At 37.7% G+C, this 23,498-nt stretch overlaps 1 pseudogene; it reads right to left on the reverse strand.

Moving 5' to 3' along the window:
- Window positions 1-1,703: 1,703 nt before the first annotated feature.
- Window positions 1,704-2,805, reverse strand: LOC124991463 (SH3 domain-binding glutamic acid-rich-like protein 2; annotated as a pseudogene).
- Window positions 2,806-23,498: the final 20,693 nt, after the last annotated feature.

Genomic DNA, 23,498 nt, shown 5'->3' on the forward strand with positions numbered 1-23,498 from the left:
TGAAGTAACATGTTCAGTGTTTATCAGTGTTTATTAGCATCCACTCCAGTGGAAGATCTGTGTGCCAAGTACAATTCAGAGTTACTTGTTAGACAGCCCCTTTCTCATATATGTTGCTTTGAAAACTCACTTGTGCTCATATATGGAATGAGAATGTGTATTGGTTTAACTCTGAAAAGTCTGAGACTTCAGTGGCTAGAAATATGAGCAAACTAGAACAATGAAAAGTAACATAGGAAAAGAAATAATTCTATAGCAATATTGGTATCTTTTAATATGCCTCATCAAGAGTCCACAAAATATATCTAACTGAGATCTTCCTTCCTCAAAAAAATATAATCATTTCACAAAATAGAATATGAAGCTGTTGGGGAGCTGAATTTAAAAAATATGTGCACTTATGTATATATAAATTGCTAGAGCTAAAAATGCCTTCAGATACTAATCAGACAATTTTCCTATAAATTGACTATTTAATTAGTGCACCTCTTAAAATATGTTTTTCAAGCACTCCTGTGTATTTAGGTGAAATTTTCCCCTTGCAAGAGACAAAGAAGCATGTATTTTCCAAAAGAGTAATTATCTTCATCCCTGTAACTTGGTTGTGATCATGCAATATTGCAACAGTAATTTCTGGAAACATCTGTAGGAGTTTAGAGGACTTGTGAGGGTTAAGAGTTTCCATTACAAAATGTGATATATATATATGCACACCATGAAATATTACTCAGCTTTAAAGAATGAAATTCTAGCATTTGCTGGTAAATGGATGAAGTTAGAGAATATCATGCTAAATGAAATAAGCCAAACTCAAAAAACCAAAGACTGAGTGGTTTCTCTGATATGTGGGTGCTAATTCACAATAAGCTGGGATAGGGAGATAGGGAAGAATAGAGTTACTTTATATTACATACAGGGGAGTTAAGGGAAGGGAAGGGGTATGGGGGAAGAAATGATAGTAGAGTGAAACAGACATTATTACCTCATGTACATGTATGACTGCATGACCCATGTGATCCTACAATATGTACAATCAGAAAAATAAGAGATTACACTCCATTTATGCATGATCTATCAAAATGTATAAAAGCCTTTTTCTGTCATGTACAACTAATTAGAACAAATCAAAAAATTAAATAAAAAAAGAGTTTCCCTTACAAACAGGAGTCTAGAACGTCTAACATTTTCAACAGGTGTTATTACAAAGCACTGGAACAGTGATGTTCAACTCTTCGATACCCACTGTCAATCAGCATTGCTTTTTCCTTTCTGATTCAAAGATTCTAATAGCCTGACAGATTAATTTCAAGGTTGCAATCCAATCAGCTTAAAGAGAAGCGAGTTTATGCAATACTGGCATCTACTGTATCCTAGGGCAGACCCAACATTTTTTCTCTAATAGTGCCACCCACTTGTCAATCTGTTATTAAAGAAGCACACCCTTAACAGGAGATAGTACTTTCAGGTGATAGTACTTTCAGCTGCAGGCAAACTGGGAAGAAAAAAATCCACCACAGTCCTGATTTGTTTAAAGCTATCATATAATCCCAATTATACCCACATCTTCCAAAAACACCCTTTCCGGGGCGAGCAGTTACTGATGCACGTGGCTTTTGTCACAGTAATACGTTAGGTAAGCAGGTGTGTGCTGAGTATGAAGGGGTGCTCCAAAATGCATCTCCGTTACCTTCCACTTTGCCTCTTTAAAGCTCTGCCTTTGATGCCAATTGTGGTTTCAGGCCTAAGGATGAAAAGACAGTGTTGCTTTCCTTTGATTCAAAAAAACTATCACAATCTCCACAGTATCGACCTATGTTAAATATTTGAGGTGGCAGCGTGTTGCCCTGTGCAGGTTTCTTCTCCAGGGGATGTTTTTGTACATCCATTGTCTCTGTTCTTCTGACATTGTGATATCCACCTCCGCAAACTCTATCTTGTTGGCTTCCAGAAATCTAACCACATCCTGCTGTTTGCTCTTTATCGCCATGAAGCCTGAGGAAGAGATGATGAACACGCGGATGACCAGTGTCTTGCAGGGCGAGGGCCGGACCCTGAGCGCTGCGGGCTCCCGGCTGGACCGACAAGGAGGCCCGCTTAAGATGCAGCAGCCCAAAGACGCTGTGGTCCGGGCCCTTTCCGCTGGTCCGCAGATGAAAGTCCCTCAACATGTCTTTTTTTTTTTTTTTTTTTTTTTTTTTCTCCCCAGGTGCTGGGGATTGAACCCAGGGCCTTGTGCTTGCAAGCAAGGCAAGCACTCTACCAAATGAGCTATATCCCCAGCTCTCAACATGTGTTTTTAAAGCCACAACTCTGGGTGCTGACATATACATTCATCTGTATTCATCATATCTATGTACATTATATACTTGTTTCTGAGGTAAATTAGTGTCAATCTCTACGTTCTTGTTTACCAGCATTCACTAATTCACCCTATTCGTTTACTTTTGTGTACTAAAATAGTGACTACTCATCTTAAAACTCGGAAAAATCACTGTTTTTAGTTATGCTTAGCTGTGGAAAGGTAAGTGGGTTGGGCAATTACCTATAATTTATATTTCTGGAATTCTGGACAACCCACAAAATATATGTGTTTAGTTCGCTAACACATCGGTGATACACATTCTCATGATGTGTCACATAAAAGGAAAGTACATACCCCCAAATTCACTGAGTAAAATAACACCATTCAGGAAAAGAAGACAGGGAATACATACTAAAAACAAAGTTGGACACATCATGAGGGTGAAATTCCTCAAAACACCCTCACCTTTCTGATAAAATCTGTATTACAAAAGATTTTTTCATCTTGATCTCAGGGAATACCAAATTAGGGGGAGCTTGATGGGTGCAAACTGCAATTGGAAACTATATATTTTCAGGTGGGGAAAATGCTAAAAGAAACACATTTTATAAAAGAATAAAAAATGTAAGTCAAGTAATAAAATCAAGCAGCAAACCATAAGTGTATATGATTTAATACAAAGGAATCATGTTTAAATCAAATATTTTGAGAAAAATTAACTAGTCCATTTGAAGGGAAAGCATTCAATACCTAATATTAACATACCTCTCCTGCAACAATTCAAGTTCCCCATAGTGAAACACTATGGAAATGAAAGCAAGAAGGTTGCTATCTTACAAGATCTGAAAACCTCAGCATAGATAGTACAACTTAGAACTGAGGAAAATATACACATAATCACATAACCAAGGTGACAGAGAGTCATAGAGCTTTCAGAGTGAATGTACAATTCATACTGTAGAATTGAACAACTGCTATCTACTCAAGCATGTTTGTATAAGCACAGGAATACCATTTTTAAAAAAGCATGCTAATACATACATGATTTTTAAAATTTTGATTCATTGTACACAAATGGGGTACAACTTTCATTTCTCTGTACACAAAGTAGAGTCACATCATGTGCATAATCATACGTGTACATGCAATTATGATGTTTGTCTCATTCTATTATTTTTCCTTCCCCCCTCCCTCACCCCACCCCTCACTTCCTCCCACCCCCTCCCCACCCCTCATTTTCCTCTATACTATCCATCCTTCCTCCATTCTTGCCTCATCTGCATCCCCCGTTATGTACTGTCATCCGCTTCTCAGGGAAAACATTTGACCTTTGGTTTTTTGGGTTTGGCATATTTCACTTAGCATGATATTCTCCAAATCCATCCATTTACCTGCAAATGCCATAATTTTATTCTTCTTTACGACTGAATAATATTCCTCTGTATATACACAATTTTTATTTATCAATTGTAACTTAATAAAACTGTGGGGAAAATAAAACAAAGAATAAGTGTGTTATTTCAGAGACGAAGCCCCAAACCCACACAGGTCTTTTGTTTACTATGCTGACATGAGAAAACTGGAGAGCAAGTGCTCCAGGTGATGGCCATAAAATAAAGCATAGGGGGCACTTGCAGAAAAGTCATGGGTTTGCATGGAAGATTTCCCAAGTCCAGTTTGGTTGATACATAAACAGTTCTTTAGGAACCAGGAAAAAGTATCACAGAGGAAAATCCTCAAGATTATAGAGTTTGTAACTGATCCTAGTTTATATGAATACCATCTGGAACAAAGCATCAGTTTAATGAAGATGGTGTTGACATTCTTCTCCAAATAAATTGTTTGGTAATCTATCATGTAGGTGGCCAGACTTTCATGTCTAAAGTTGCTTGAAAAAGAATGAGAACAAAAACCTTTTCTATTTAAGGCAAAAAAGGGAAATCTTACCTTGGCAGTATACTGGGCCTTGTCCTCAGAGAGACTGGAAGAGTAGATAAATTAATATCCACGAGGTGGTTATTGTCTGAAAGAAACCCACTTTAAATAGAATAGATTAAAGAGAGAAACAGATCCAGCATGAAAACACACATTTAAAATGAGCAGGAGTAACTACATTAATGCTAGACAAAGAAGTCCTCAGGATAAGGAGAATATTAGGCAAAGAGAGAGGCATTATATAATGGTCTGGGGACTGATTCTCCAAGAAGTCACAAGAATCTTTTTTATGCATTTGACAATATTAAGTGAACTCACCAACACACTTTAGTATATGGCTCAATAGGAATGTTATTCATTGTTAAAAATTATTGAGCAATCAGCCCACAAAAAGATATAAATTAAATCTAAAATGTATACTGTTAAGTGAAAGAAATCAGTATGAGAAAAGCTTCCATACTCTCATTCCAATTATGTGAAATTCTGGAAAGTAAATATACAGAGATAGCCCAAAGTCTCTGGTTGCTAGGGGTTCTAGGAAAGGGATTCATAAATTAAATGAAGGAAATGTGTAGGGTAGGGAAACTATTTTGTAACAGTGATGAATGACATACACTCTTTGAAACTCACAGGACTGTGCAACATTGAAATTAATGCAAATTCTGGATCATGATTCATAATTATGTATTAACATTTGTTCTGTTATTGTAGCAAATATACTACACTAATCTAAAATGTTCTTTAAAAAACGAAATTGGGCAATGAGAACTTTATGAGAACTTTCTGTACTATCTGTTCAATTTGTATGTTAACCTGAAGTCTTCCAAAATTTTTTGACTACTTTTTAAAAATCTGATGATACTATTCCAGGAAGAGATCTATTTCAGCTAATCATCAACACTCAGCTGAATGACCAAAGGTTAGTTTGAGATGTTGTTTACTATTACAAGTAAACCAAACTTCAAGTTGTAAATAGATCTTCATTTCCATATTTGTAGCACTACAGATTGACTTAATGAATTTAAATTTGTACACATGAAATAAAAGAAGAATACGGCATAGCATTTCAGTGTTTTCTCTTTAACATGGGACACCAAAAGCAACTGGAATCTTTCTTGAGTAAAATTATTGAAGGAATTTCCATAGTACCTTCATTTGACTCTTCTGCAGGTTACATCCTATTTTCTGGACAAATAAAGATTTTCTGACCCACTGCAATGGGTGTGCAGGAGATTGCTTTGACCTCTGAGGGTTTATTCTTAGAGTGGAGAGGCAAGAACATGGGAAATGCATTACAATAGAGACTGCTACTGACAACATGCTGGCAGAAGACCATAGTAATTAGTAATAATTTCCTCAGAGCTCAAACCTCTTTTTGATTGACACATAATAATTATTCATATTTGGAGAGTATAAAATGATGTTTCAATACATGTATACATTGTGCACATGGGGCACCTTAAGCATTTGCGTTTCTTTGTGGTAAGAAGAATCCTGTCATTGGCAACAATATGGATGGAACTGAAGGACTTTATCCTAAGAGAAGTTAAGTCAGGAACAGAAAGATAAATACCACACGGCCTCATTCTTAGGTGGAATCTAAAAAAGGTGGTCACACAGAAGTTTAGAATAGAATGGTAGTTTCCAGAGACTGGGAACAGTTTGGTCAAATATATTCAGATGAATGCTACAAATGAGTTCTGGTGTTTTCTTACAGTCAGTAACTATAGTTAGCAATAATACACTATATATTTTAAAATTAAAAAAAAAAGGATTTTGAATGTTCTCAAAGTTCAAACATTTGAGTTCTCTTTCACTGGGCAGCAAAGTCATCTGAATGAGAGTTGGACTTTATGGAGATCTTGCAGTGTGGTGAGCGCTTAAGACCTACAAGATAATTGTGGGTGAAAATGCCTTCCCTGAGATGAGATCATACAGAAAGGCAGAGAACAGAGACTGAGAGTTCTGGGGCTGGGGTTTCATGGCCTAGGTCCAGATCTTACATGGAAATGGTATGTACCACAGCCTGGCATTTCCCAACTCCAGGAGCCTCCCTGAGGACCACCCAGACCTCCCTTCCGTATATCACCAGACAATCCACACCACTGACCAGATGGCATGCTCCCTTGTCACCACCCTCCCAGCAGCCCCCAAACAACAGGGATACTGCAAGGTGGGGAAGAGCAAAGGAGGGAAATCCAGGTTTCAACATTAACTTTCATACCTTTTGAATTTTCTGCAAGTGTGTTATTCTTGCTGCTCTTACCATGACTTTTTCTTTAAAAAATTTAGAAACATGGCTTAAGAAAGGAGGATGAATGGGAGATGCTTCTTTCCAAATATCCTTATCTGTGACCCAAGGTGGGCAGAATTTGAGTGACAGTCTCTGCTGCTGTAGGGTTGCCCCTTCTCTCACGTTGCTGAGGCGCTATCCTGAAACCCCTCTGCCTGTGGACCATCTCATCAATAGGCTGGGACTATTCCTAAATGGATCTTTGTTCCACACCGAAGAGATATCTCTTGTTTGTTTTCCCCAATCCTCAGAGATCCCCTAAGGATCGTTCCCTGGTTTTCAAATGTAATTTCTAGGTGGAATCCCCATTGCAGTGAGTCATATGGTACATATATTCTTAAACATGGGGCCTAGAATTCATTAACACCTGAATGAAGCTGCCCTTTGTCCCAGAAAACATGGCATGGTAACCAACTAGTCTCTGCTTGTTGAGATTCCCTGAGAGTCCTAGCAAGATCCTCCCAGAAAAATTCAGACAAATGAGACCTCAGCTTTTCTTATAAAGTTCTCCCTTTAAAGTAGGTTGTTCAAACCTTTTTATAATTGCCTCTTTCCTCCCCATACCAATCACTATTTCATGTTGTAAATATCCCATGCCTGGGCAAATGTTGACCCCCAAAGCACAGGGTCACAGCTCCTTGGGAAGGGGCTTTGGTTACTGGAGACAGAATAGCATCCTGAGTGCCATCCCCATGTCTGTATGAGAATCTGAGCTTGCCCATAAATTCTGTGTCTCTGTGGAGATAATAAAGAAGGACAGATGCCATGAATCTGATTTCCATCAGAGGCCTGTGATCCAGCACTAGCTCCTGTAATAGCAGGACTGGGATCTGTACAAGTTATTGAGATATGCACAGCAGGGACAGAATGATGTGAATTGGCCAGTTTGGTGTGGGGTCTGAAGTTCTCAGGGAAGTCTGTGTCTCTGTGCCTTAACTCTCACATTAATCCAGGCATGCCTGGATTCATTTCTTCAAAAATGACATTGTCTTATCCAACTCTGTGTCCACCATGCTGTAGTCAAGGTGACCCTGGGTTGTCCTGAGCACACCTGATGGTAAAATAAGAGCCACTGAGAAAATCATTGAAGGACTTTGCTGAGGGAATGAGGACAAAGGTGGATGATGCTGTATTTATTTTAATTTTACCCTTTTGTCCCCATATTCATGGGAGCTATGCAGGAGAAAATATGATCTGTGAATCTGTTTTTGGTCAAAATCTTCTCTCCCCTCAAATATCTGAACTCCACGGGAGTGAGCAAATAGCTCAGCTCACAGAGTGCTTGCCTTTAGAGTGCATGGACCCAGGTTCGAATCCCCAGCACCTCAGAAAACAACATGGTGGCTTCAAAAAAAGTCTTCAGACACAATCTTAATTATATATGAAATCTCTAAGAAAAGGCCCACAGAGGTGGAAAGTAAAATAGCTCCAAACAGGGGTGATGTGGGGTTGGGAATGGAGATGAGCATGATTTTTGTCAAAGGGTACAAAGTTTTGGTTAAACAGGAGGATAATTTCTAGTGGTCTGTTGCATAGTGTAATGGTTATAGTTTATACTAATAGATTATATATTTCAAAATTGAATGAAGTGTTCAAGTATTTTCCTTACAAAGAAATAATATTAAAAATTCAGACAAGACAAGCACATAAATGTTGGTGATGATGTGGGGGGAAAAGATATGCACATACTTTACTGATGGTACTGCAAATTGGAGATACCTCAGAAAACTAGGAATGGAATCACCACTTGACCTTCTATTTCCACTCCTCATTATATACCCAAAGAACTTAAAGTCAGCATACTACAGTGACTCAGGCACATCAATGTTTATAGCAGTACAATTCACAAGAGTTAAGCTATGGAACCTACCTAGGTGTCCTTCAACAAATGAATGAATAAAGAAAATGTGGTATATATACACAATGTAATATTACTCAGCCATAAAAAGAATGACTTCATGACATTTGCTGGTAAATGGGTGGATCTGGAAACTAGTATGCTAAGTGAAATAAGCCAATCCCCAAAAGCCAAAGGCTGAATATTTTCTCTGATATGTGAATGATAACATATAGTAAGTCAGTGTGTGTCAGTGGTGGGGGGAAATAGAAGTTCAGTGGATTAGACAAAGGGGAATGAAGGGACAAAGAGGGAATATGGGAATAGGAAAGACAGTGCAATGAATCAGACATAAATTTCCTATGTTTTTATATAAATACCCCACCAGTGAAACTACACATCATGTACAACCACAAGAATATGATCCTTGTTAGAATAGGTTATACTCCGTTTACTATGTCAAAATACACTCTACTGTCATGCATATCTAAAAAGAACAAACTAAAAATATAAGAGTTCCAGTTTTTCCTTTCCACATTCAATGGAGCTGAGTTGAGGAGAATGTGTTGGTCAGAATCTCCCTCACATCAGATCCTTGAACCTTATTCAGGAAAAGCCCTGCAGGTGGACTATCTCCCCATTAAGTTGGGCTTGTTCCAAGATGGTTGCTTTGTTCTGGAAAGAGGTGGTGTTTAGTGGGTGCATGCTCCTTACTCAATGGTTTCTAACAGTGTCTGATTCCTATTCCAACCAAGTTTGTAGTTGGAGTCCCGGATATGACTCAATATACCCACTCACACACACACATACACCTGGCCCAAAGATCAATTCGTTCCAGATCTCCAGAAATTCCCAGTTTTTGCATCGAATGTTCCATGACTGGGTAACAACTTCTTTCCTGGGAAAATTAGCAAGGAAGATCACCTACCTGAGTGCCCAAGTTTTCTCATAACGTTTTCTTCAATTATTTTTACCAGTATCTCTTCCTATTTCCTTCTCCCTATTCCAACAAATACTGCACCTTCAAACTTAAGTCATTGAGAATGGGACAGGCACAAACCTTGATCTCTATACCACCCAGTCACAGCAGCAGTGGGGCCGGGCTTTTGGTATTGGAGAGTTGAATAATGTCCTGAGTGTTCAGGCCTGTGTCTGTGAGGCTGATCAGAGGTTGTGCTCGCTCATTGTACCTGTTTGTGGTGACAACCAGCAGGAGGTAGAGAAGGTACTGTCTTTTTTTTTTTTTAACTTTTTTTTTTGAAAAACTATTTATTTATTTTTTAATATTTTACAGACTGCATTTTGATTCATTGTACACAAATGGGGTACATCATTTCGTTTCTGTGGTTGTGCTCGATGTAGATTCATACCATTCATGTAATCATACATGTACATAGGGTAATGATGTCTCTCTCATTCCACCATTTTTCATACCCCCTCTCTCTCATTTCCTTCTACATAGTATAAAGTTCCCCATTCTTCTCTCACTCCCCACACCCCCATCCCCATTATATATCATTCTCCACTTATCAGGGAAAACATTCGAACTTTGGTTTTGGGGGATTGGCTTATTTCATTTAGCCTGATATTCTCCAATTCCATCCATTTTTTTGCAAATACCATAATATTATTCTTCTTTATGGCTGAATAATATTCCATTGTGTATATATACCACCGTTTCTTTATCCATTCATCTGTTGAAGGGCATCTATGTTGGTTCCACAATCTAGCTGTTGTGAACTGAGCTACTATAAACATTGATGTGGCTGTGTTAGTGTAGTATGCTGATTTTAAGTCCTTTGGGTATAAACTAAGGAGGGGGATAATTGGGTAAAAAGGTGGGACCATTACAAGTTTTCTGAGGATTTTCCACACTGCTTTCCAGAGTGAATGCACCAATTTGCAACTCTAGAAGCAAAGTAAAAGTGTGCCTTTTCCCCCACATCTATGCCAACATCTATTATTGTTTGTGTTCTTGATAATAGCCATTCTAATTGGAGTAAGATGAAATCTTAGTGTTGTTTTAATTTACATTTCTCTTATTCATCTTTTTTTTTTTGTTTGTTTTTGGTGGTGCTGGGGATCGAACCCAGGGCCTTGAACTTGTAGGGAAGCACTCTACCAACTGAGCTATCTCCCCAGCTACATTTCTCTAATTACTAGAGATGTTGAACACTTTTTCATATATTTATTAATTGCCTGCATGTCTTCTTCTGTAATGTGTCTGTCCAGTTCCTTGGCCCATTTATTGATTGGGTTCTTTGTATTTTTGGTGTAAAGTTTTGTAAGTTCTTTATAAATTTTGGAGATAAGTGCTCTATCTGAAGTGCATGTGGAAAAGATTTTCTCCCACTCTGTAGGCTCTCTCTTCACTTTCTTGATTCTTGCTTTGATTTCTTGTGCTTTGGGAGTCTTGTTAAGGAAGTCTGATCCTAAGCCAACATGATGAAGATTTGGGCCTACTTTGTCTTCTATTAGGTGCAGGGTCTCTGGTCTAATTTCTAGTCCTTGATCCATTTTGAGTTGAGTTTTGTGCAGGGTGAGAGATAGAGGTTTTAATTTCATTTTATTGCATATGGATTTCCAGTTTTCCCAGCACCAGTTGTTGAACAGGCTATCTTTTCTCCATTGTATGTTTTTGGCTCCTTTGTCTAGTATGAGGTGACTGTATTTATGTGGTTTTGTCTTTGTGTCTTCTGTTCTGTACCATTGGTCTGCTGTCTATTTTGGTGCCAATACCATGCTGTTTTTGTTACTATTGCTCTGTAGTATAGTTTAATGTCTGGTATTGGTTACCTCTTGTTTCACTTTTTCTACTCAGGATTGTTTTGGCTATTTGAGTTCTCTTGTTCTTCCAAATGAAGTTCATGATGGCTTTCTCTATTTCTATGAAGAATGTCATAGATTAATAGGATTTTAATTGGAATTGCATTCAATCTGTATAGGGACTTTGGCAGAATGGCCATTTTGACAATGCTAATTCTGCCTATCCAAGAACATGGGAGATCTTTTCATCTTCTAAGGTTTTCTTCAATTTCTTTCTTTAATGTTCTGTAGGTTTCATTGTAGAGGTCTTTCACCTCTTTCTTTAGATTAATTCCCAAATATTTTATTTTTTTTGAAGCTATTGTGAATGGAGTGGTTTTCCTAATTTCTCTTTCAGAGGATTCATCACTTATGAATAAAAATGCATTAGATTTATACATGTTGATTTTATATCCTGCTACTTTGCTGAATTCATTTATTAGTTCTAGAAGTTTTCCAGTGGAGTTTATTGGATCTTCTAAAAATAGGATCATGTCATCAGCAAATAGCGACAGCTTTAGTTCTTCTTTTCCTATTTATATCCCTTTAATTTCTTTGGTCTGTCTAATTGCTCTGGCAAGTGTTTCAAGGACGATGTTGAATAGAAGTGGTGAAAGAGGGCATCCCTGTCTTGTTCCCATTTTTAGAGGGAATGCTTTCAGTTTTTCTCCATTAAGAATGATGTTGGCTGTGGGCTTAGCATAGATAGCCTTTACAATGTTGAGGTATGTTCCTACTATTCCTATTCTTTCTAGTTTTTTAAGCATGAAGGGTGCTGTATTTTATTAAATGCTTTCTCAACATCTATTGAAATAATCATGTGATTCTGAACTTTAAGTCTATTGATGTGATGAATTACATTGATTGATTTCTGGATGTTGAACCAACCTTGCATCCCTGGGATAAACTCCACTTGATCATGGTGCACTATCTTTTTAATATATTTTTGTATATGATTTGCCAGTATTTTGTTAAGGATTTTTGCATCTATGTTCATCAGGGATTGGACTAAAGTTTTTTTTCCTTGATGAGTCTTTGGTTTTGGTTTCAGAGTGATACTAGCCTCATAAAATGAATTTGTAAGGGTTCCCTCCTTTTCTATTTCCTGGAATACTTTGAGGAGTGTTGGTATTAGTTCTTCTTTAAAGGTCTTGTAGAATTCAGCTGAGAATCCTTCTGGTCCTGGGCTTTTCTTGGTTGGTAGACTTTTGATGACTTCTTCTATTTCAGTGCTTGAACTTGATCTGTTTAGATTGTGTATGTCTTCCTGATTCAGTTTGGGAGGATCATATGTCTCTAAAAATTTGTCAATGTCTTCAAACATTTCTATGTTTTTGGTGTATAGATTTTCAAAGTAGCTTCTAAGTATGTTATGTATTTCAATGGTGTCTGTCATAATCTTTCCTTTTTCATCATGAATTTTAGTAATTTGAGTTTTCTGTCTCCTCTTTGCTAGTGTGGCTAGGGGTTTATCAATTTTACTTTTTCAAAGAACCAACTTTTTGTTTTGTCAATTTTTTGAATTGTTTCTCTTGTTTCAATTTCATTGATTTCAGCTCTGATTTTAATTGTTTCCTGTCTTCTACTATTTTTGGTGTTGATCTGTTCTTCTTTTTCTAGGGCTTTGAGATGTAATGTTAGGTCATTTAGTTGTTGAGTTTTTATTTTTTTAATGTATGTGCTCAATGCAATGAACTTTTCTCTTAATACTGCTTTCAGAGTGTCCCAGAGATTTTGATATGTTTTGTCAGTGTTCTCATTTACCTCTAAGAATTTTTAAATTTCTTCCCTGATGTCTTCTGTTATCATTGCATCATTCAGTAACATATTATTTAGTCTCCAGGTGTATGAGTAGTTTTTGTTTGTTATTTTATCTTTCATTTTTAATTGCATTCCATTATGGTCTGATAGGATATAGGATATCTTTATTTTTTTGTATTTACTAATGGCTTCTTTGTGGTATAGCATATGGTCTATTTTGGTGAAGGATCTATGAACTGCTGAGAAGAAAGTATATTCACTCAATGATGGATGAAATACTCTGTAAATATCCATTAAGTCTATATCATTGATTGTATTATTTAGTTCTATAGTTTCTTTGTTCAATTTTTGTTTGGAGGATCTATCCAGTGGTGAGAAGGGTGTGTTAAAGTCCCCCACTATTAATGTGTTTTGGTCTAACTTAAGTTTTGAAGTCCACTTTATCTGATATAAGGGTGAAGACCCCTGCTTTTTTACTGGGTCCATGTGCATGGTATGTTTTTCCCCATCCTTTCACATTTAGTCTGTGAATGTCTTTTTCTATGAGAAGAGACTCTTGAAGGCAGCATATTATTGGGTCTTTCTTTTTAATTCAATCTGCCAGTCTATGTCTTCTGATTATTGAGTTTAGGTCATTGACATTCAGGGTTATTATTGTGATATGATTTATATTCCTGGTCATTTTGGCTTATTTTTGGTTTTTAACTTGACTTGGTTTCTCCTTTGATTGACTTTTCCTTTAGGGTAGTTCCTCCCTATGCTGACTTGTATTGGTGTTTTTCACTTCCTCCTCATGAAATATTTTGCTGAGAATGTTCTGTAGGGCAGGCTTTCTATTTGTAATTTTTTTTAACTTTTGTTTATCGTGGAAAGATTTTATTTCATCATCGAATTTGAAGGTTAATTTTGCTGGATATAGGATTCTTGGTTGGTATCCCTGTTCTTTCAGAACTTGAAATATATTGTTCCAGGTTCTTCTTGCTTTTAGAGTCTGGGCTGAGAAATCTGCTGATATCCATATTGATTTTCCCTTATATGTAATCTGATGCTTTTCTCTTGTAGTCTTTAAAATTCTATCTTTATTTTGTATGTGACGCATTTTCATGATAATGTGTCTTGGTGTGGATCGTTTTAATTTTGTGCACCTGGTGTTCTGTAAGTCTCTTGTATTTGATTTTCCATTTCATTTTTAAGGTTTGGGAAATTTTCTGATATTATTTTGTTGAACAGATTGTTCATGCCTTTTTTTGTATCTCTGTGCCTTCCTCAATTCTAATAATTCTTAAATTTGTTCTTTTATAATTCTTGGAAGTTCTGTTCATGTCTTCTTAACATCTTCTCAGTTTGTTCAACTTTATTTTCAAGATTAAATATTTTGTCTTCATTGTCTGAGATTCTGTCTTCCACAAGATCTATTCTGTTGGTGATGCTTTCTATTGAGTTTTTAATTTGGTTTATCATTTCTTTCATTTCAAGTATTTCTGTTTGTTTGTTTTTTTATTTTTTCAGAATCTGTATCTCTTTATTGAAGTGTTCTTTTGCTTCCTGCATTTGCTCTTTTAACTGTTTCCTGGAATGGCCATGAATTGCCTGCATTTGCTCTCTTATCTTTTGCTTCACAGATCATTTTAATTATGTAGATTCTAAATTCTTTTTCTGTCTTTTCTACTGCCATGCTGTCATTGGATTCTATCACAATAGCATCTTGGTTTGTTAGGGACACTTTCTTCCCCTGTTTTTTCATATTGTTTCTATATATTCCCCTCTAGCAGTGAATATCAGTGATACTGAAATTCCCCGCCCCCTGCAGGCTTATTATGACCCTGCAGTTTTTCACTACCTCTCCTTTGAAGGGGAGATCAATACCAGTAGCACCCAATACAGAGAAAATGCAGCCCTGAACCAGATAGCCCCCATGAAGACTTTAACATTATTGTAATGAACAGGATGAGTTCAATTACTATTTACATTGTTTCTAGTTGTGAACCAGAGGATGGGGAAGGGTGTAGGATCTAAGTGAGTAAGTAGAGGTACCTGTCAAAGGGCCTCCAGTCTCCTGTAGGTGTCTCAGGAAGGGAGTCACCCTTCCAATGATGATGACCATGCCCTCAGAAATAATTCAAAATGCCTACATCAGCCTCCAAAGAAGCTGGGGAGCCCCAGCGAGGGTGCACGGAGTCAGCTCGGAGGCAGGCACAAGTGTCCCTCAGCAGTAGGGGGGCAAGTCGACAGGCTCAGGTACCAGCCTCTGTTCTTGGTGTTGGAGCAGGCAGGTGGACTCAGTCACCAGCGTCCATCCGTTTTGGGGGCGGGCGGGCGAGAAGGTACTCTTGTATCATCTTCTCTGGCATTTGAGATGAGACTTGCTGCCTGACTCTAGTTGCATCATTGCCGGGGTCCAGCCCTAGCAGGGGTCGTAGTGGTCTCAGGTGAGGGAGTAGGCGTCAGCGTGGTGGAGAACAAAGCAACACAGATTCAAGGAATGGACGCTAAGTTCTAAATTTTAATTTTTCCCAGGCAACTTTTTATACATTAAATGGTTGGCAGTTACACATGTTTTTCCAGTACAGGAAAAGGTCACAAGGAGAAAAACAAAAATATTTTGTATAATCATTACTAGACTAGACAATGAAATATTCTAATTAATTTTAGTAATTGTTTACTTGTGATAACCTATAACTAAACAATAAGACGTATTAATATTTAACTAATCATAAAGGTTAAAGCAAGTTCGGCAGGGTTGAATAAATGCCAGTCATGTGACTACTGCTGTAGTTAATAAATGTTAGACAGTTTAAGCTAACAATAATATGATATCATCTTATACTGCATGAACTTAACATTGAGGAACTTTTTTTCCCTTTATTTCTTTTATTCCTGTTAATCCTTCCTAATGAGGTTGGAGTTATTTGCCTACGTGCTTCAGATCATCTTAGAGTAGTCAACAGAGGATTGGCGGCTAGAATCTGTTTTTGTACTTTCTCATAGCAATCTTGGTTACTCAGAGTTTCATTGCAAATGACTAAATCTGAAATCACTGTTCCATTAGAAGTCTGGTGTTTATGTTTTAACCCTGGTTCTGTTAAGACCCCTGTTATCAGGGAAAACATATAAAATATTAATAGTAAACCTACACATATTAAGCAAGCAAGGAAGGAAAGCCCGCAGACCAAATTCCCAATGAGATGAGACTTTGCAAACATCTTTATTACTCAGTGGAATCCTTGTCAAGCACTGAGGGGAATTGCAGGGGTTGTAACACATCATTGTGATTCTTTACTTAATTTCTGTGAGACAGAATAAGGCAGGGAGTCTTCAATGCCTATTCTAGTGTTTCTGCTCTTAGTGGGGATGATAGGTTCCTCGTGACATAGTACTTACTGTTTTATGATAGGGAGCATTAAAAAGTATAGAAGTAATAACAGGTTTAGAGAACATGACCCCTCCAATATGACATTTGTGCAGCTATCCTAGCTCTTCCTGTCCTAAATATGTAGAGTCTCAAACTTCAGGAGCAGCCTTCTGTGGTTTTTCAAATAATTATACAAATAAATAACATATATTAGTTATTCAATATACTCAAATAAATGTGTATCTGTAGACACATAGATTATATGTCCTATAACGCATCAATGCTTAATTTTAAGTTGACACGTATTTATTAGACACCAAAATTCTGGCAGATTTCAAAACCTGTATGTATTATGTAATGTTCAAATCAGTAGAAGAATATTTATCTTCTTGAATATTTATCATTTCCTTGTGATGAAAACATTCAAAGTTCTCTCTTCTAGTATTTAAAAAGCAGTAAAATTAAAGCCACCCCACTTGTTGGTTCTTGGTTTTATTTCTTGAGTTTTAGAAGTCTTATTAAGGAAGTCTATGCCTGTGTCAACCTGTTAGAGTGTTGACCTTATGTTTTCTTCTAGTAGTTGCAGTGTTTCTGGTCTAATTCCTGAGTATTTGATCCACTTTGAGTTGACGTTTGTTCAGGGTGAGAGATAGGGGTCTAGTTTCATTCTCTTACAGAATGCATATCCAGTTATCCTGGGACCACTTGTTAAAAAGCTTACCTTTTTTCTAAAGTGTGTTTTTGGCAACTTTGTGAAGAATTAGATGACTGTATCTATGTGAACTTGTCTCCATGTCATCTTTTTTATTCCACAGCAAAGGAAACAATTGAGAGTGTGAAGAAAACACGTACAGAATGGGATAAAATCTTTGCCAGCTACTTTTATAACAGGGGATTGATATCTAGAATATATAAAGAATTTAAAAAGTTATCACCAAAAAAACCCCTAAATAATGTAATTAATAAATAGGCAAATGAACTAAATAGATTTCTCTAAAAAAAAAAAAAAGTAGTACAAATGGTCCACAAGTATATGAAAAAATGTTTAACATTCTTTGGAGTCAGGGAAATATAAGTCAAAAGTACACTGAGATTTTTATCTCACTCCAGTTAGAACAGCAATCATCAAGGATACAAATAACAATAAATGTTAGGATGTGGGGGGAAAAGTATACTTATACACTATTGGTGGGACAGTAAATTAGTATAAAACCACTTTCAAAAGCAATATGGAGATTTCTCAAGAGACAAAGAATGGAATCACCATATGACACAGTTATTCCATGCCTTGATATTTGTCCAAAATAACTAAAATCAGCATACCGTAGTCATACGTGCATACCAATATTTTTAGCAGCACAATTTACAATTGCAGTTATGGAATCACCTTAGATGCTCATTAACAAATGAGTGGATATAGAAAATGCAGTATATAAACAACATGGAGTTTTACTCAGCCACAAAGAAGAGTGATATTATGTCAGTTGCTGGTAAATGACTGAAACTTGAGAACATCATGATAAGTGAAATAAGCCAGAGTGGGAAAGTCAAAGGTCAAATGTTTTTGCTTATAAGCAGAAGCTAGAGAGAAATGAGAAAAAGGGCATCTCACAAAAATAACAAAGAGAACAGTGGAGGGCTGGGGTCGTGGCTTAGTGGTAGAGTGCTTGCCTCGCACGTGTGAAGCACTGGGTTCTATCCTCAGCACCACATAAAAATAAATAAATAAAATAAAGATATTGTCTCCATCTACAACTAACAAATATGTTTAAATAAAGAAAGAACAGTGAAATAGAAGAAGGGAATGAGAAGAAAAGGGAAGCGAGTGTGCTATGTGCATGTACAAATATATCCACTTTTATGTGTAACTATAATGCACCAATTTAAAAAAAATAAATAGAAGAGAGATCAATAGAGTAGAGGAACGAACACAAGGGGAGGGAAGTGGGGAGGCAAAGGGCAAGTACTAGGGATTGAAATGGAGAAAAATATGTCAAAATGAACATATAACCATAATGCAAAATAAAAACATTTAAAATACTTTAAAAACATTTAAAGTACATTGTCCTTATGCATATTTACCCTACAGTGCTCCACAACAGGAGACCCAATTTTTCTTGTCTAACTGTAACAATGCATGTTCATCAACTTTTCCACACAACTATATATATTTTAAAGATGAGAGAAAGATCCCTAATGACAGAGACAATTTAAAGTATTAGGTGTCAAAACATCCACCAGGGTTTCACTGTTCAATGCCACAGGAACCTGGCAGATCAAGGCAATGATCATTCGTGTGTCCATAGGTCCTCAGGGTTAGGGATCACTGCATCTCATGTGGATATTTCACTCTTTTGGTCATTGCTTTTATAGAAGGAACCATCATATTTCGTTCAGTTTCAGTAATTCTCTGTGAATTTATCTGTGTGTATTTTAAATTAATTTGTTTAGTTTTGTTAGTTATAAATCATGTTTTATTCAATGGTTGTTTTGTGCTCTTTTGCTGGAAGTCGAATTTATTATTTCTATGTCATGGATTATTGCATGAACAAAAAAATCTACAACAATTTTAAGTGAAACAGTGGCTCCTTCAGCCTGGGCACCCTGAGTGTGTTTGGTGTGCCAATATGACATAGGACAATGAAAGAAGTAGAAAATCACTGCTTCTTTCAGGCAGTGCTTGGGCACCCTAAATGGTCCCAAGAAGCCATTCACAATGATCCCAGGTGACAATGATACAGGATGGCTGGTTCAACATGTTGACTTAAGTGTTTCTGAGCAGGTCATCAATACAATACCATTTTATTAATATCTACAATAACAGGCATTGTAATTTAAATTAACTCCTCAAAAAGTAAAACTCACAGTGTTTGAAACACACACAAACCATAGCCTCAATTCCCAAATCACCTCTTGCTCCAAACACACATTTCTTCTACCCCAACCCAGAGGCTGTCTTAGCTCATTTCACATTTGACCTGACCATCACCTCTCTTTATGTCTTAATATGTTTCTCATGTGGCATGAATAGTGACATTGAAGTAATTGCTCATAATGTTTGTGCTCTATAGGATGCTTAGATTAATGTTCATCTATGAGGAAACTTTCCTATTTGTATTCTGTCAAAGAGCCTAATCACTATGTATCCCAAACCCAACTCTTTTGAGAAAAACCTACTAGATCGGGCATCTCCCTCTACAGTAAGATCTTATCTGAGGAAAATGCAAATATGTGAGTTGAGGTGTCTCTATAGGCACAAAGAGCTTATAGGAAAAAGGGTCCTGTGTCCTGTATGACAAAGAGACACTCTGATGAGAGGTCCCCGGGAGGGTCCTTTAGAGCAATCCTGACCCCAGTTCCTTCTCCCACACACTCCAACATGGAAATTCACCTCCTGTTTCCCCTTAAACCATTTCCAATTCTCATTGAGCATACTTTCTGACAATCAAGTTCTTTCTTTGAACCATTTGGAGAGGTTTATCATCATCTCCTAGATTCACTTTTTTTCTCGTTCAATTTTACTATCAGATTTGAATGATTTCAACCATTAAAATTCCTAAACCCTGAGTCCAGATGTGTGGTAGGAATACTCACCCTGAGACAGGCCACTCTGAAACAAACAGGGAATCCTGAGAGGGTGGATCTGGGCATCTGGTGAGGCAGAAGACACATTCCATCCTGGAGGAAGTCAGAAGACGAAGGAAGAGGCATCTATACTACTAGAAGCAACATACAGATTCAATGCAATCCCCAGCAAAATACCAATGACATTCTTCAGAGAACTAAAAGAAAAAAACCAGTCCTAAAATTCATTAGGAAGAAGAAAATACCCAGAATAGACATAGCTATTCTAAGTCAAAAAAATCAATGCTGGAGGCATCACAATACCTGACTTCAAATTATACTACAGAGCTGTAGGAACATAAACTGCATGGTACTTCCATAAAAACACACACATAGATGAATGGTACAGAATAGAGGATGCAGAGATACCCACACATCGTCAGTCTTCTGATCCTTGACAAAGGTGCCAAAAAAAAAAAAATACATTGGAGAAAAGACTGATGCTGGGAAAACTGGTACTCCATATGCAGGAGAATGAACCTAGACTCATCTCTCACTCTGCACCAAAGTTAAAATGGATCAAAGACCTAGTAATTATATCAGAAATTATGCAACTCCTAGAAGAAAATGTGGGGAAAACACTCCAACTTTTAGGCACAGACAATGACTTTCTCAATAGCACCCCTAAAGCTCAGGAAATAATGCCAAGAGTTAATAAACAGGATGGCATCAAATTGGAAAGCTTCTGCACAGCAAAGGAAACAATTAGGAATGTGAAGAGAGAGCCTACAAAATGGGATAAAATCTTTGATAGCTAGTCTTCTGACAGAAGATCTATATCTAGAATATATAAAGAACTAAAACAAAACAAAACCACACCAAAAAGTCAAATAACCCAATGAAAAATGTGCAAATAAACCGACACTTCTCAAAAGGAGAAATATAAATGGCTAACATATGCATGAAAAAATATTTACATTATTAGCAATTAGGGAAAAAATCAAAACTACACTGAGATTTCATTTCATAGCAATCAGAATGGCAATCATCAGGAATAGAAATAACAATAAATGCTGGAAAGAATGTGGAGAAAAAGGAACAGTTTTACACTGTTGATGGGATTGTAAATTAGTACAACCAATATAGAAAACAGTTTGGAAGCTTTCTTCAAAAGCTTCGGTATGGAACTATCATATGGCCCAGGTATGCCACTCCTCAGTATTTTTTTTTTTTAAATATTTGTCATTGGAGATGGACACAATACCTTTATTTTATTTATTTATTTTTATGTGGGGCTTAGGATTGAACCCAGTGCCTCACATGTGCTAGGGAAGCACTGTACCTTGAGCCACAACCCTAGCCCTCAATATTTATCTCAAAGAATGAAAGTCATCACATTATTGTGATACATGTATACCCATGTTTATAGTAGCACAATTCACAATAGCTCAAGTATGGGATCAGCCTAGGTGTCCATCAACAGATGAATGAATAAAGAAAATGTGGTATATACACACAATGGAATTTATTGAGCCATAAAAAACTGAAATTATGGCATTTTCAGGAAAATGGATGAAAGTAAATAACATCATGTCAAGTGATATAAGCCATACTCATAGTGTCAAAGGTCCTGTGTTTTCTCTGATATATGGAAACTAGAGAAGAACAAGAAAAGAAAGGTGGGGTAGGGTGGGGGCATGGGGAGCCAATGAAAAGCAAAGGGAGATCAGTAGAAGAAAGGGGTCAGAGGGTGGGAGGATGGGAGGGAGGAGGAAAGTGTTGAGTGATAATGGTCAAATTCTATGGTTATATTGTGTGCATGTATAAATATGTAACAAACAAATCCCGTCATTATGTAAAACTATAATACACCAATAAAACAATGTGAAAAAATTGGAAATGGCACCTGGAGGGGATAGAAGGGACTAGGGACCTGTCCTGAGTTGGAGATGGGGTGATGGGGGCAGGACTGAGGAGAGGAAGCACAGCAGATTACCCAGCTCCATTCCCCTGCCCTCCCCAAGGTCTGGAATCTTCCCTGTGAGTCCACCAGGGGGCAGTGAGGGACTGGAGTCTGGAGAGCAGTTGCTGTGGTTTACTGTGAACAGTAATGAGGTCCAAACAGGTGTTTTCTTGTGATTAGAAGTACTAGGGTGTCAGTCCTAAATATATTGTATTACAAAAAATTATTTTCCAAATGGCCTATCAATAACACCATGTCTCAGCATCAAAATCCAGCCCTAATTTTTTTTTTTTTTTTTTTCCCAGAGGCAGAGGACTTAGTACTGTCTGAACACACATCCTAACCGAGGGGACCAGAAGTTGAGCAGGTTAAGGAGGATGTGTGTTGCTTCCAGCCACACTCTTCCTGAGATAGATCTTCCTGATCCATCCAGCCATCCTGTTACTATGTCCTCAAGGACATCCCACTCAGTACACAGAAGCCCTGGGAATCTTCGTGTGACATTCACATAGTCTCCACTATGTGCGGTGGGACATCCCAAAGGGCTCTAATTCCTGGGAACTGTCACAGGTTCAGTCTGTCTGATTTAGAAAATGCACATCAAACAATTTTAATCCCCTCAGCTGAACTTTTATAACTAGGGAGGCAGAGGTGGCCAGAGTCCAAGGTAGCTAAGGGTAGTGGGAGGAAAGGCAGGAGCTGGAAACACATTTGCATGGAGGCCCCTCCCTCCTCTGAGTCAGGGAGGGGATAAGAGAGGTCTGGGGAGCCAGGCCCATGCTGGGTGCTAAGGAGGCAACATTCTCAGGACGTCACCACCATGGCCTGGGTTCTGCTTGTCCTCACTCTCCTCACTCAGGACACAGGTGACACCTCCAGGGAAGGGACAAGAGGAAATCTGGGTTAATGTTGTGTCTTCTCCAGCTCTGGCTCAGCTAGGACCAGCACTGATACACCAGAGTATGCTTTTCTCTCTTTTCAGGGTCCTGGTCCCAATCTGTTCTGACTCAGCCTCCCTCAGCCTCTGGGTCTACAGGACAGAGAGTCACCATCTCCACTGCTGAAACCAGCAATGATATTGGGAAATGTAGCTGTGTGTCCTAGTATCAAAATCCCCCAGGAGCATCCCCCAAACTCCTGATTTGTACAGTCACTAAGTGTCACTCTGGGACACCTGATCACTTCTGGGCTCCAAATCTGGCAACACAGACTGACCATTTCTAGCCTTCAGCTTGAGAACAAGGTTGATTATTATTGCTGCTTGTATACAAGCAGTAGAACTTTACATAGTGTTCCAAGTTCATGGGAAGGTGGATACAAAACCTATCCTGAACTCACGTGTTTCTTCTCACATTGAAGATGCTTCCTTAGCCCTGCATAGAGAGGGCTTCATGCCACAGGGTCCTGAGAATTCAGTAATCTCTGTTACACTTTTGTCCTACCATGAAGTGCAAAAGAAAACCCAATTTTTAATTTATTGTTAAGGGACAATAACAGCTTGTTCTTTGCTGTGTGATATTGTACCTGAATGTGCAACTCTTTTAAAATTCTTACATTAAGAATAGAACACTCTGAAGATGACTGTTTGGTCCAGTCCTAGAACTCAGGGAAATCCTCACTCTCAATGCCTCTTACTGCCACATTGTGTAGAGCTGCCTGGAATCACTTCTGCAGAGACTCCGCGTT

This window comes from Sciurus carolinensis, chromosome 8, assembly GCF_902686445.1.
Source record: "Sciurus carolinensis chromosome 8, mSciCar1.2, whole genome shotgun sequence".
Classification (NCBI taxonomy): domain Eukaryota; kingdom Metazoa; phylum Chordata; class Mammalia; order Rodentia; family Sciuridae; genus Sciurus; species Sciurus carolinensis.